Here is a 15,425-nt window from a genome sequence, read left to right as displayed (position 1 = left end):
AGAGGAATATTTAGATCTCCCACTAGTATGGTTTTACTATATATTTCCTTCTTGAGATCTACCAGTTTCTCCTTTATGAATCTGGTTGGTATGCCACTTGGTGCATACATATCGAGCAATGTTATTTCCTCATTGTTTATACTGCCTTTAATCAGGATGTAATGACCTTCCCTGTCCTTTTTAATCATATCTATTTTTACTTTGGCTTTGTCAGAAATCATAATCATCACTCCTGCCTTCTTTTTCTCATTTGATGCCCAAAAGATTTTGCTCAAGCCCTTTACCTTAAACTTGCGTATGTCTGCCCGCCTCATGTGTTTCTTGTAGACAACATATGGTAGGATTTTGGTTTCTAATCCACTCTGCTATTTGCTTCCATTTTATGAGAGAATTCATCCCATTCACATTCAGAGTTATAATTATCAGTTGTGTATTCCCCAACATTTTGGTATCCTCTCCTAGTTCTACCCCTTCTTCTTAAACTATTTCCTTTTAAACCAGTGGTTTGCTTTAAGCCAGTAACCCTTATCCCCTCCCTTTCTACCCCCTCCCTTATTACTCCACTCTCTTTATTTTTAAGGCCTAATGAATTCCCTCCCACTTCTTCTCCCCTCCCTTTTTTGATCTCCCCACTCCCCTGCTCCCCTTAGTTTATCCCTTCTGACATTCTCAGTAGGGTTAGATATAGTTTTATATCCCAATGGATAATATAGCTACTCTTCCCTCTCTGGGTTGATTACACTGAGAGTAAGGTTTAAATATTACCTCTTAATGCTTCATGCCCTCTTCATGTGTGATAGATTATCCTATTTTTCTCATTCATTCAAGTTTCTCTTGGTGTCCTCTAGTATTTATCCCCCCCTTTTCCCATCTCCCATATCATCTTATACCATTTAGTATTCCACCCTCACCCTATGAATTATTCTTCTGATTACTATAATAGTGAATACTATAATAGTGAATAAAGTTCACTACAGAGAATTATACATAACATTTCTCCATATAGGAATACAAATAATTAGATCTTATTGAGGCCCTTAAAGAGGCAATTTTAAAAAATATGAGTTTTCTTTCTTTCCCCTGTTTCTTATTTACCTTTTATGTTTCTTTTGATTTTTGTGGTTGGATATCTATATCTTTTGAAAAATGTTTATTATAAGTGGTGGTCCAAGGAAGGGAAGGGGGAGAAATATAATGTGAAATGTAGGTGACATTAAATATAGTAATAAAATAATGTTTTAAAATAATGAAACTTGATGCAATATAGGTATCACTATGAAGCCACATCCACATTGCAAAAACAAATACAATCCATTTGTATTTGTGAAAGGTAAACTTGTAATCAATTGACTTAAGAAATATCCACTTTACAAGATCTGACTTGAAATATCAATTAGAAATTCCATTTCACCTAATCTCATTCTCAACAGGTATTTGCCAGGGTCCTTGATTTGCTATTACACTTATTATCCTTAACTTCAATTTCCCACATATTATTCAAGGAAGATGGTAGAAGATAGGGGTGGGAAAAGAATAATGTAAAATAATTTGGGGGCTGGTAAAATTTAGATGTCCCTTGATGTCAGAGAAAAGACAACACTAACCTGATGAAAAAGTAAGGCTGGAGGCAGAGGTTTATAAGTAACAAAAATATGAAAGACATTGTATAAGACCTCAAATAGAAGGATTCTCTATCACTAAAAGATATATTGGGATAGATATTACAAAGATATAAGAAATTAAACCCATAATTAAAGAAAAGGAGGGAGAGCAAATTGGTTTGCCTTTAGGAAACTGCGAAACTTGTAATAACTTCATTTGATTAACCAGTACTTTATTTTATTTCTTTTTTCAAAGCACCAGCTTCTATTCTTACTTATTAGTTCAATAGTTCTTTTACTTTCAATCTTATTAATTTCTCCTTTGATTTTTATGATTTACAATTTAGTTTTTATCTGGGGATTTTTAATTTGTTCTCTTTCTAGTTTTTTATGTTACATGCCCACCAGCCATTTATTACCCTTCTACTTGTAGAAGGCATAATACATCTCTGTCCCAGTGGATCTTATTGTTCTTCCCTCTCTGAGTCAATTTCTTTTTTTTTTAAACCCTTGTACTTCGGTGTATTGTCTCATAGGTGGAAGATTGGTAAGGGTGGGCAATGGGGGTCAAGTGACTTGCCCAGGGTCACACAGCTGGGAAGTGCCTGAGGCCGGGTTTGAACCTAGGATCTCCCGTCTCTAGGCCTGACTCTCACTCCACTGAGCTACCCAGCTGCCCCTCTGAGTCAATTTCAATGAACATAAGATTTAAGTATTACCTGTCACCCACCTCTTCCACCCTTCCATTTTATTGGTCTTCTCCCCTTCTCCCCCTTTGCACTTCTTTATTTACCCCATTTTGTCTCTTTTCCCATTTCTCTTAGTATTATCCTCTTTTTTACCTCTAGTTTTTTATATTTTTTGAAATTTCATCCTATACAGTTTGTCACTATACCCTCTAAGTATACTTCTTCTAGCTACCCCAATGATAATAACAATTTTTAAGAGTTACCAATATCATCTTTTACTATAGGAATATAAATCATTTGAACTTACTGGGTCCCTTAAAATGTTTTTCCCCCTTTCTTAATTACCTTTTGATGATTCTCTTGAGTTCTGTGTTTGGGCATCACATTTTCGGTTTAAATCATGTCTTTTCTTTAGGAATGCTTGGAAGTCTTCTATTTTATTAAATGACCATATTTTTCCCCTGCAAGAATATAGTCAATTTTGCTGGGTAGTTAATTCTTGGTTGTAGACTCAGTTCCCTTGCTTTCTGGAATATCATATTCCATGCCTTCCAGTCCTTCAGTGTGGATGCAGTCAGGTCCTGTGTTATCCTAACTGTGCCTCCATGATATCTGAATGGTTTCTTTTTAGCAGCTTGTAGTATCTTTTCCTTGATCTGGAAGGTCTTGAACTTGGCTATAACATTCCTGGGCATTGTCAATTGGGGATTTAATAATGCAGGAAATGACCTGTGGATTCTTTTGATCTCTACCCTCTTGTTGAAGAATATTAGGGCAGTTTTCTTGGGTAATTTCCTGTAGAATGATATCCAGGCTTTTTCTTTGGTCATGATTTTCCCTGTAGTCCAATAATTCTTAAATTGTCTCTCCTGGACCTATTTTCCAGGTCTTATCCATGAGATATCACTGATATATTGATAAATATATAAACATATTGATATGTTGATAAAGCTTATCAGGTTTTACCAATTAGTTGTTTCATATTTTCCTCAATTTTTTCATTCTTTCGATTTTGTTTTATAGACTCTTGCTGCCTTATGAAGTCATTTCCTTCTAGTTTGGGGATTCTTATTTTTAAACACTGAATTTCATTCCTGGATTTTTTATCATCCTTTTCCTTTTGACTTGTTTTTCTTTGTAGGTCATCTTTCACTTTCTTTGTCTTATTTTCAAGCTGGTCAATTCTGGCTTTTAAAGCACTATTTTCTTGTTTTAGTTCATGTGCCTATGTTTCCAGATGACCTATTTTATTTTTTAAGTTCTTTTCCCAGTTGTCTTCAGCCTCTCTTAATTGTTTTTTTTTTTTTAGAGATCATTAGTTTATTATCTATTCTTCAGGTATTACCTAAGAAACAATCTAATTATATACAAAAATTTGGAATGTTGAATAAATGCTGATTGATGAAAACATTACATAGCTGCTGACATGGGAAAATTTTGGGGAAAATTACAGCACTTTAATACTAAAGGCTGTGTTTGTTATTGCTATGATTGTGTTTAGAAAATGCTTTCAAGTATGTATAATATACACACACAGACACACACACATCCACACCCATATTCATTTGCATTGACACCCATGCTTTTCAAAACTCCAGTCCAAAAAGGTCAGAAAAATATTTACAAAATAAATACAAGAGAAATTTCAAAATTTCACTATATCACTCAAACTGAATCTTTAATGAGCTGTCACAAAATTTGGAGATAATACCTTGGGTTCATGTAATTTTATACTCAATAAATTATTCTCATGTCATTTCTATTAATTAAAAAAAATCCCAGATAAGAAATGTAAAGTACTGCAACTGAGAAAGTGTTAGTTCTGGTTTAATTTTCTATTACATAGTCATTAAATGAAATTAAATATTTAGGGTTAATTGTTTTTTAAGTTATGTTTTGAGTTCTTCCAAAGCCAGTGCCCAATTCACTGGAGTTCCTGAGTTTTTGCTTAGTGTTCCTTAGTCCTCCTCTGTTCCATTTGTTCTCCATTCCTTACATGAATAGAAGCTGTCGATTGTAATTTATTTTTTCTTTTTCTATTGTTTACTCATATTTTTTACTTCTTCCCTCTTTCCCCCTTCCAAGTCATTGACTATGATTTTGTTCCTCTGTTTATTTGCTAGATCTGTGGGTTTGGGCTATTCTGTCCTGAAGGGTCTTCTTCTCTGCTCTGCTGATTAACTAGGATAGGCTGATGGAGCATTAATGAACCCAGAGACCAGATCTTCCCCAGTTGCCAGCAGAAGCTGAAGGTGTAGATGAAGGTGTGGAGGCTGAAGGTAGTTATCCTCATCCTCCTCTCCACTCCTTTCTGCCAGCCTTGCCAGCTGCCTGGCCAGAGCCCTAAACTTCCTGTGGTGGTACCAAGGCATTCTGTTGTGGTTGTAGCCTTCACCCTGGTATCCCAGTCAGTGGAATTCTTATGGTGGGTGGTTAGCTCAGTATGTGGGAGAGGGTGTTGGATATTGAGCTTTTCTGCCCTCTGGAGGCTTCTTATCTGCACTATTGATAGACTGGATTAAGCTAGTTGAGATGACCTGCAGAGCTGGATGTACCCTGAGCCCCAAACTTCCAGAGATAGAGGCTCAAAATAGAGGAGTGGTGGCTGAAGGCTGTGACCAGACTGCCCTCCTCTCTGCCCCTCTCCTCCAGCTGCCTCCCTGCCAGCTGTGGTCAGAGCCCTGAGCCTCAAGTAGCTATGGTAACAAGGCACTCCTTCTGGACTGGAGCCCTCACCCAGAGATCCCAGCAACCACCGGAGTCTCAGCACTGTAGAAGGGGAAGGGTCCTGGGACCTTCCTTCTTTCTTTTCCTTAAACCAGAGAATTTAGCCTTCTCTGCATATCTTCTAAGTTGTTGTATTTGGTTTTGTGTCCCCCTCAAAATGCTTTGTTTTTGATTGGTGTGGAAGGGTTTTCACAGAGGACTCAACTTTTAATGCTTCTAAGGCACCATTTTGATTCCTACCCCTTTTAATAACTTCAAACTCTTCCCAGAAATAAAGTCCCATCTTTATTTAATACAAATATTCTGTTGGTAATATTACACAGCTGAGACACTGAACACAACAGTCTAAAAAACTAACAAAGAGTATCAAGCAGAGAGTAATGGAGAGAGATTTGGAGAATGTGAGGAGACTGCAACATAAATCAAACCAATCAATCAAAAGCCCTTTATTAAGCCAAGAGGACTTTCAGGGGGATAACAGATGTAGGCTTAAAGAAAGAGTAGAAAATCTATAATAGTCAATACAGAAAATGAGCCAACAAATTTACAAGGAATGCCATGTGGTGACCAGAAACAATTGTTGGTGTTAAAAAACACAGGAGAGACACGGGGGTGGGAGGGTGGGGGGGAGCACAATAAGGCAACAGCAGCTTTATAATACTGGATTATAGAAAAGGCTGTGCTCCCCTCAGTTGGACAGGCTCTGCTGGACTAACCTAGCCAAGCTGTCTCCCTTAACAGTTGCCCAAGTCAAGTAACCAAGGAGTTAGGAGTGTGTTGACAACCGCTTTAGCCTCTTGACTTGGGGTTGGGTTTGTTTTCGGTATGAGCTGGTGTTAATGCTACATGGATAACGCTGAAATTCTGACTGCATGAATTAAGGTTCCCCTTTCTAATAGCTTTGGATGGTCACTAATTAGGAAAGGTACTCCAATCTTTGGTTGAACTTATTAACAAGGTTTATTTCTCACTTAACAAGGGATCAGGAACAAGGAATGAGGTAAGAGGTTTCAGGGATGCAAAATCTAAGCTAAATCTAAAGTGGATGATCAAAATTGTACATGCTTCTAGGTAAATGATAGGCTAGAGCTTCTTCACCCTCTCAGTAACCCTGGCTTGACCTGGCCAGAGCCAAACCAAAGGATAGGGAAGGCTATTGATGTTCTTCCTAGATGGTTGTAATATTGTTTTCTCTCGGCTCTACTGACAGCAGGTATGATAGTTCTCTAGGTCTCTTAGGCAAGGAAACTTGATCGCAGGTACAGATGCCTACCCGCCCTCTTGAACCTCCCTCCACCCAAGAATGCTCCAGAATGAACTCTGCTGTGCATGATGAGTATCTATAGAGTTGGTTCCAACTGTCTTTTGGCCTTGGCTCATGCCACCTGGGTGCATTCCAAGGTCTTCAACCAACGATCCTGTCACTCAAGATGATTTCCATTTTGTCCCCATAATTCCTTATAACATTGGTAAAGAACATCAATTCATAGTGTTCCAAATTGCATTAGTAATAAGCAGAGTCCTGAAGTAAACACAAAAGATAGTAAGCAAATGGTGAATTATTCCAGAATTATGTATTGATGGGCCAGGCTTGGCAAGGGGTGAGATAATAAAAAGTGGTAGAGAAAAAAGCACTGGAGCCGGTCTTCATCTGAGGAAGTGGGTGGGACTTGTAGGTTGAACATCTTAGTGAAGAAGGAACATGGGATGTTTTAGTTCAAATAAGAGGTGCCAGGATAGAAAGGTAGAAGATAAGAAGAGCAATCTTTACCACTTTATTAAAGTTAATAGAAATTTTAAAAAACCTTATGTAACAGATGTTTGCAATTTTATATACAATCTTCTTTGTCTATTGAAACATTTATTATTGCTTGAGATTAAGTTAATAATAAAAAGACATTTTATTAAGAGCAGGGATGGAATTCTTATAAAAAGAATTGTATCTTATGAATGTGAAAGATCCAAGGTATTATTATCATCAATTATTTTTCTATATACAAAGAAGAGAATATGAAGAGGGAAAGGAAGATCTGTGTCATCAGAGTGAGAAAATGTGAGAGTGAGGGGGAAAAAAAAGAAAAAAGGCTACTGATCACTTGGATCTAAGAAATAAATATGAGTTCTTTTTGGAACCAAGATCTCAAAAAAAGTGGTTGCTTTTTGTCTAAGAAATGAATAATGCTGTGAATCCACAAATCTTCCAACAAGAAAATTTCCAAGAAAGGTTAGAATAATTCAATCAAATAAACAAACATTTATTATGTACTTAGCATATGGCATGGATAAAAAGATAAAAACAAAACAATCCCTACCCTCATGGAGCTTATAGTCTACTGGGAGGGGAAAAACATGTATATGGAAAATTAAATACATATATATATATATGTATATATATGAAAAATATATACAAAGAAATTTCCAGGATAAGCTTCCTATAGACACTCAAACTGACCTTTGAAAGGATCTCAGGATTCTATGAGGTGGAAGTGAATAGGAAGTTCATTCCAGGAATAAGAGACAATATATGCAAAAGCATAGAAATCAGAAATGGAATGTAGGATATGAAGAGAACAGAAAGAAACCCAGTTTGGCTAGAATATAGAGTGCATAAATGAGAGTAATGTTCCATTAAGACTAGAAAAGTAGGTTTGTACTGGATTGTGAAGGGCTTTAAAAGCCAAAAAGTTATGAATAGAAGTGGTTGGTAAAATTCAGCAGAGAGCTTCTGAGGCAACTATTTGGAAGTGACAAAGCCTCCCAAGACTTATTACAACTATTAGAAAATTCTTCTGACTTGCATGGACATAAATGGCACTGTCAGGAATAATCTAGAAAATATTGCTAAGTATTACAATTTTAGGCATCAAAATGAATATTTTACTTTTTCCCTTTGTTATTTTGTAGCTTCCTAGCTCCCTAGCTTCCTACAAAGCACAACTCAGATATTTTCCTGATTTCCCCTATTTTTAGTGTTCTCCTCTTCCATTCCTACAAATTATATTTACTCTGTGTATGTTTTGTATATGCTTTTCATGATGTTTCTCTCTGGTAACCTCCTTGAGGGTAGGAATCATTTTGTTTTTGTCTTTCTGTTATGAAGGTCTAGCAAAATGCTTGGACTACAGAAGTTCTATAGATATTTTTAGAATTAAATCTCAAAAACAAAGAAAAAAGGCATCTTTGTCTCTGACAAATGCCTCATTTCTCAAGTATATAGAGAACTGAGTAAAACTTATAAGAATACAAGTCATTCCTTAATTGAGAAATGGTCAAAGGATTTGAATAAGCAATTTGTAGAAGAAGAAATTAAAGCTATCCATTGTCACATGAATGTGCTCCAAATCACCAGTGGTTAGCAAATTGTACCCACTAACACCTATCAGATTGACTAATATGATCTCGAGATCTATCTATCATCTCCAGATAATCTGATAAAGACAGCTTAGTTGAAAAGGAAGTAACGGGACACGGGAGATCTTTCTGTTAGCTCATAGCTGCTTCTCTGCTCTCTCTCTCTCTTACAGCATGATTATATATACTTCAAGACTCATTTCACACAAAAGAACCCCCCTGAAACTTCACATTTGCGCAGAAACACAAATTATGTCACATCAAAGCACAATAAAGTTATAGTTTTACAAAGAATTTTCTTATGAAGATAATGCTGGATGAGAAAAAAAGTCTCAAGGTTAAAAATGAGCCTCACTTTATCTAAAAGTTATTTTGCCTGAGCTTGCCACTCCGTGACCTTGGGATGCCTGTAGCAGTTAGAGAGATATACCCACAGCTGCAGCTTCACTCTGATGAGTGAAAAGTTTTCCTAGAAGTTACAATGTTTTTCAATAAGAAAAGGTGTGGATCATAAAAGGGGTCAAAAGAGGAGTCTCAGATTTTCATCTATTTAAGAGTCTGTTTCTCTTATTGACCTCCCACACAATACTACTACTAGGTCTCTATTCCAAAAAGATCACTAAAAAAAGGGAAAGAACCTATTCGTTCAAAAACTTTTTGTAGCAGTTCTTTGTGTGGGAGCAAAGAATTTAAAATTGAGATGTCCATTGACTGGGAAATGGTTGAACAAGTTGTGCTACATGATTGTAGTGAACTACTATTGCTCTATAAGAAATAATAAGCAGGATGACATCAGAAAATCCTGGAAATACTTATATGAATGATGCAAAGCGAAGTGGGTAGAACCAGGAAAACACTATGCAAAGCAACAGCAATAATGTATGATGACCAACTGTGAATGACCTAGATATTTTCAGCACTCTAAGGCAACTCCAAAGGACTCATGATGGAAATGCTTATCTGTCTCCAGAAAAATAAATAATGGAATCTGAAGGCAGATTAATGTATATACTATTTTAAACTTTATTTTCTTTGTGTTTTGTTTTGCTTTCTGATCTTTCTGCAAAAGGACTGATATGGAAAAATGTTTGATTACCCATTTAGGGAGACAGTGGACTTTAGAACTCCAAATGTTAAAAATCAAAGGTTAAAAAAATGTTTTCCCTGAAATTAGGGAAAAATTAACATGCTCCTGAATAAAAAAAATGAAGTTAAGAATTTGAATGGAATCTTGGAAAAGTTAATGAATTAGAAATAGAATATTCCTCAGGTGTGTATGGTACTTAAATAAAATTTTTTAGGTTTTTAAAAATCACAGACAAATATAGAAAAGAATTACCAGATATATCTTTTACTGACTATAAAGGAATAAAAATTATATCCATGAAGGGGCCTTTAAGAAAAAAAAATCAATTAGAAACTAATTTAATTCTAAATAATTTATGAGTTAAAGAAAACAAATCTTAGAAGCAATATCTAATTTTGTGAAGGAAAATTACAACAATGAGACAACATACCAAAACTTTTTAGATGTAGCCAAAGAGGTCTTTAATGGGAATTTTATATGTCTAAGTTCCATTATCCACAAAAGAAAGAATAGATAATGAATCTGGCATGCAATTTAAAAAGTAGCAAATAGAAGAATTCTAACTAAACAAATGTGAAGTTTAAAAAAAAAATCTCTTTAGTTATTAATTGAACTAAAATAAGTAAGTTATAAGTACAACTAGGTGAATTTCTTTTTAAACTAATAAAAGAAATGACTATTCTGATGAAAAATAAAAACAGATAACCAAATAGCTGGTATCATAAAGAAAATATCACTCTAAATAACACTAGAAACAAGTAAATCAGTCCCAAGTAGGGATAACCTTGGAAAGTTCAGCTTAACAGGTGAGGCTGTGAAATCTGATGCAGGTAAATAAAGTAGTTTCTTTAAGCAAAGTGTGGAGTTCATATGTCAAGTCATATCAAACAGCATTCTTGAAGCAGAGTTGAAAACTAAGACAGTCTCCTGACCTCCAAAGAGAAATAATATTAGCCATCTGTCTTGTTGAGAGTCAACTCTCCCCAGGTCTCTAGCCTAGCTTAGGAAGCCACTTCCTTCAAAATTCCACAACATCACAAATTAGGTCTATTGAAACCTGATGAAACATGAATATAATCAAATGACTAAAAATAAACACATATTCAAGTGTAAGCCTTGTTTTATCTGCTTTATGTATATTTTCTCTATTCAAAGTGAAGAGACAATGCATTATCTTCCTAATAGATCTTAAAAGCTCATTTCATGATAGTTTTTATTTCTTTTTTTATCTTCTTTTAGAAGTTCTGTGAGTTACACTTATTGAAATTCCAAACTTGGTAAAATGCAAATTATATCAAATTAAATCCTGCTTTTGCTTTAGTTTATGAATAAGGATGATTTATAAACTGGATTTTAGCAGTCATCAGAAAAGAAAAGGAAATACAATTTTATCAGTATGTAATGAAATTGAAACATAGGAGATAGCTTGCAATTTTTAGCTATTAATTTTTCTGGGTGAAATTCTTTGTGTTTTTTGTATTTAAAAAAATCTTCAAGAAACCTGTTAAAATATTACTTATAAGGGACAGCAAGATAGCTCAGTGGATTGAGAGCTAGGCCCAGAGATGGGAGGTTCTGGCTTCAAATCTGACCTCAGATACCTCCTAGCTGTGTGACCCTGGGCAAGTCACTTAACCCCAATTTGCCTAGCCCTTATCACTCTTCTTTGTAAATAGAATCAGGATCTGCTAGAATCAGGATGAATTGAGGGTGGGAGGGGAGGCAGTGAGACAAGGAAGCAAAACATGCCAGATTCAAGTTGTAGAATCTGCCTTTTGCCAGGTCAACAGTTTCTCCCACTGTTTATCTAGTTCTGCAAACTAAGCCCCCACAAAAAGGCTGAGTGCAGTAGATGGGACCCTTAATCCATCTGGGACCACGAAGCCGGAACCTATGCCAGGAGCTCAGAAACTCAGGCCATCAAAGCCAGGGGAGAGGGAAAAGGTGGGGAAAATGAGATAGGGCAAGAGTCACTTCAGGTGGTCTAAGCTGTCGGCTAAATCATGCAGAGTTCACCCACGTTTCTTCTGCCCTAGAAGCCTGAAAATCGAGATCTGCGCACCACCCAGACAAACATGTTTCTTAATCCACCAACGACTAGGAAGATATTTATTTATTGAATTCTCACAAAATGCTTAGAAAAGAATGCTCATTAGTTGCTTACCAACGGGTTTATGTTCTTCAGGTCCTTGGCTTTGTAGACTAATTTAAAACAGCCCTACGTAGCAGGCTAATTACATTCGTTTTTCTTCTGTGAAGAGCCCTCTCCACTACACTGAGTAGATTTCTCCAATAGAGACCAGCACTCCTCCACACAGGTAGGTGCTGACTACTTGGAATAGTCTCAGCTCCAGGCAGCAAGAAGAGGAGGCAGTCCACTGAGTCAGAGCCAAACACCCAGGGTTCCAGGCTGAAGTAAAGTGGATTCAAAACCCCTTCAGAGATTGTCAGGAAGAACTATCTCAAAACCAAACCAAACCAAACCCAAATTATTTAACATAAGTCCTCTGCAGGTTCCATCGCATTTGCTGACAGAGGAACGAATCTGGTTGAGGCAGGTACCGGAGGACCTCTGAAATTTATAGGTCAGGAATGAATAATGACTTCAAATGGAACAGTTGGAATTGATTACTCCACTAGTATGAGACACCAAATCTTCGATCTTGCAGTTCATTCCAACTGTGCTACTGCAGTTCACTCTCTCCTTCAATACAAGATGTTTTGGGGTTTGGTTTTTTTTTTTTTCCTTTCAAATTGATTTTGTAAAAAGGGTCAAAGCTCGCCGTTTTCTGTAGCGTTATCCTGGAAAAATTTTTCTTGGTGAAGAGAATGAATGTTCTATTTAGCATTGTGCCGTTTGAAATCCTGATTCTACCCATTAGTAGTTTGATACTTTTTTTCGGGCTTCTTGAAAGAGGATACGGGCTTTTCAGACCGAAATATATAGAGGTAGCCACATTGAAAAGTTTCTTTCTGGAATATGGGGCGGAGAGGGGAGAAGTAGGGGGAAGAGCATGTGCCTGAAGAGCACACTGCTAGCATATCCCCAAGTAATGGGATCAGCTTTGATCCAGAACTACATTTTTCTGGCAACGTACCAAACCTGAACATTTCAATTGGGGAAGTCAGTCCCTTTTCTCCCACCCCAACCCGATACTACTCTCCTTACTGTTCTCCACCACCCACTTTTGAGCTCAGACGTCTGTTACCTGTACCAGATGAGCCCCTTGTAGCTGCGGTCAAAGAAATGGGGTTCGGTGCCTACTGCACATACGTCAGGGTGCACCCATAGAAACTCCAGCAAGCACCCTGGTGCCACCCTTCTTCATTCCTATGATGACTGCCTGCGGCAGTTTCTTCTTGGCTGAACCACTGAAGAAGCTAGAGCTGGCAGAATCAGCTGGTCTACAACAAGCACTACTGCGTTAGCTCAAGCCCTGCAGACCTACTGACTGACAGGGGCTAATGCTTTTCCAAGTGATGAAAGCCACAGCTTTTAGTCGCTCTGGATATTTTGACGGGAAAAGAAAGGCACCTTCAAAACTGAGGCAAAAAAAAAAAAAAAAAAAAAAAAATGTGGCAGGGGCTAAGAAGCCGAAAGGATTAAAAGGATAAAACAGGCAACACTGGCTTTCAAAGATAATTCACAACTCAAACTGTGGTTGCAGCCTCTGCCGCTGCCGGGGAATGGAGAGCAAGGAAAGCAGTTTTCTTGAAAAATCCTCGCTGTTTACTGACTCTGTCTGGGTGCTTCAGATAGCTAGAAGATGAAGCAAAAGGGGAGAATAACTCTGAGAGTAGAGAGTAAAGGTGGGAGGAGCCAGTTTCCCAAACTAAAAGGCCTACCGACCCTACCAGAAAATCTTAGGGTACCAAGAAAACACGAAGTTTATAGAGAAAGCAACCAACCAGCTCTCTGGAATTGGAGGTGTGGCAAGAGCTGGCGGTTGACAGAGAAATGAGAAGAATGCCATTGGTCAAGGGCATGGAGAGGGGAATGGGAGAAAGACTACACCAGTGACAGGAATGAAGTGTGTTTGGGGTTGAGGACAGGGTTGGCGAAGAGGGTCGAGTAGGCATGAATAAGGGAATTTAGGGAGAAAATTGTCAGAATCAGTTCATTCTTTCTCGACTCCTCATCTTCCCTTGGGCATTTTGGAGGCGAGAGACCGAATAGAATATTGCTTGCTCTTGCATTCTCCCTCCCAGGCACCCAGATGTTCCGCTGCAGCGGGATGGGATGGAGGGAGAAAGGAAGGTGTAAATTACCAACTAGAGATGGATCTAGGATAGGATGAGAAAAGTCTGTATACGAAACTAAGTGCTGGAAAAACATTTTGATGCTGAGAACCAGCTGCTGGGTTCTGGTGTCTTTGATACAAATCCTAATTGAAAATCTCTGGCAATGAAAACAAACTAAACTAAACAAACAAACAAACCAAAAAAAAAAAAAAAAAAAAACAACCAACAATTCTTTGTGAGGGCGTGTATCTCCTAGCAAAACAATGATATAGTCCCCAAGATTATGGGTGATGATGGCTGAGGGTTAGGAGCGTAAGGAAAATAAAAGGAATGAAAACATAATGTCTCATTTTTGAGAGTTAAAAGTTTCCACATTCATTGGAAAAAGATGATTGTGATATATTTATTAATTGGGAGCTTTAAATTAAGTAAAACCCCTTTCTCAGTCAATATTTTGAAAAACAATTATTTTTCACTTTGAGAAAAATCTACCAGACTCATAGAAAATATTTTTCATAGTACTGGGGAGGAGCTTTTCTTGATTTTTTAAATTGCAAGGGAAAAGTCATCTTTGAGGAAATCAATTGATCAGTTCACTATTCAGCAACTGAGATTAATTTGGGAATTATCTTTTTTTTTTAACCTGTCTGCCTCTCTTAAGGACAGAAATGGAAACCTGTCTCAGGGTGTGCCTTTTCTTTGCTTAAATTTAAAAGAGATATGAAATTTTCACTCTATTCTTGGTTCTCCTTGACAACTGAAATAGCAAAAAGGCACCTTCTTAATGGTCACATTTAGAAGACTTCTATCTAAATTATATTTCTGTTTCTGTTTCTTAACCACTAAAGCAAAAACAAAAGTAGGGCTCTAGCTTTGTATTAATCCATCTTTCCTCTTGGGGGGGGGGCCGGGAATTCTTCAGTACTCTGAAATAGATGGGAGTGGCTAGTGGTTTATTAAGTAGATCGCTCTTAGTAACTGCAAGTAAATCTCAGCAAAAAGATCAATTCAGATTTAGAGATATGTTAGTGACTCCCCCTTCAAAAGATTGATTGCCCTAAATTTTATCCTAAGTTAATATTTTTTTAATCAATAGCAATAAAATCTCATCATCTAACTTCTCATAAGTATCTGGCCAGTCTTAATTTTTGCTAGTTCCCTTGACACCACACTTTCACCCCAACTTTTTTTCTTTCCTTAATAAATATGTCAGAATGTTCCAAAAGATCTCTTTGTTCCAAAGACTCCTCTAGACATCTTTCCTCTCAGAAGGGTTTTTTGAACAGGAGTTTGCTGGAATGTAATTAAAATCCAGTATTCACTTAACCAAAGTACTTTGGCCTTTAAAACTTCCCTTCCAAAGCCAAGAGGCCCACAGCAATTGTTTATCCTATAGGAGGGTTGAGGAGAGTTTGAATCTATCAACAAAATCCATGTGTCCACAAATCAATCCTTTGCATAGTTTTTTTTGTAACTATTCCCAAGCTCAAGAGTTTTTCACTATAAAATAAGTGAGGAGAAAATGTAGGCAGATAATTTCCCCTCAAACACTTTTTTAAAAATTCACAGGAAGGAGTTCCGGGTTAAGATAGCAGCAGAGTAAGAAGCAGCTCTTAACCTCTCCTGACTGAAACACACAAAACTCCTCAAGGGGACATAAAAACAAGTCCAGACGAACAGAGGAACCCCCACAACAGGGCACAGCGTGGAAGGTACGTGGAATCGAGG

At 37.2% G+C, this 15,425-nt stretch overlaps 1 pseudogene; it reads right to left on the bottom strand.

Annotated features, from left to right (window-relative positions):
* The window catches only part of LOC123244120, a 36,094-nt pseudogene extending 23,215 nt beyond the window's left edge, over positions 1–12,879 (bottom strand).
* Between the last annotated feature and the right edge of the window lie 2,546 nt (positions 12,880–15,425).

This window comes from Gracilinanus agilis, chromosome 4 (genome assembly GCF_016433145.1).
Source record: "Gracilinanus agilis isolate LMUSP501 chromosome 4, AgileGrace, whole genome shotgun sequence".
Taxonomy (NCBI): Eukaryota; Metazoa; Chordata; class Mammalia; order Didelphimorphia; family Didelphidae; genus Gracilinanus; species Gracilinanus agilis.
The sequence above is the reverse complement of the archived record's forward strand: the minus strand, read 5'-3'. Positions and strand labels throughout refer to the sequence as shown.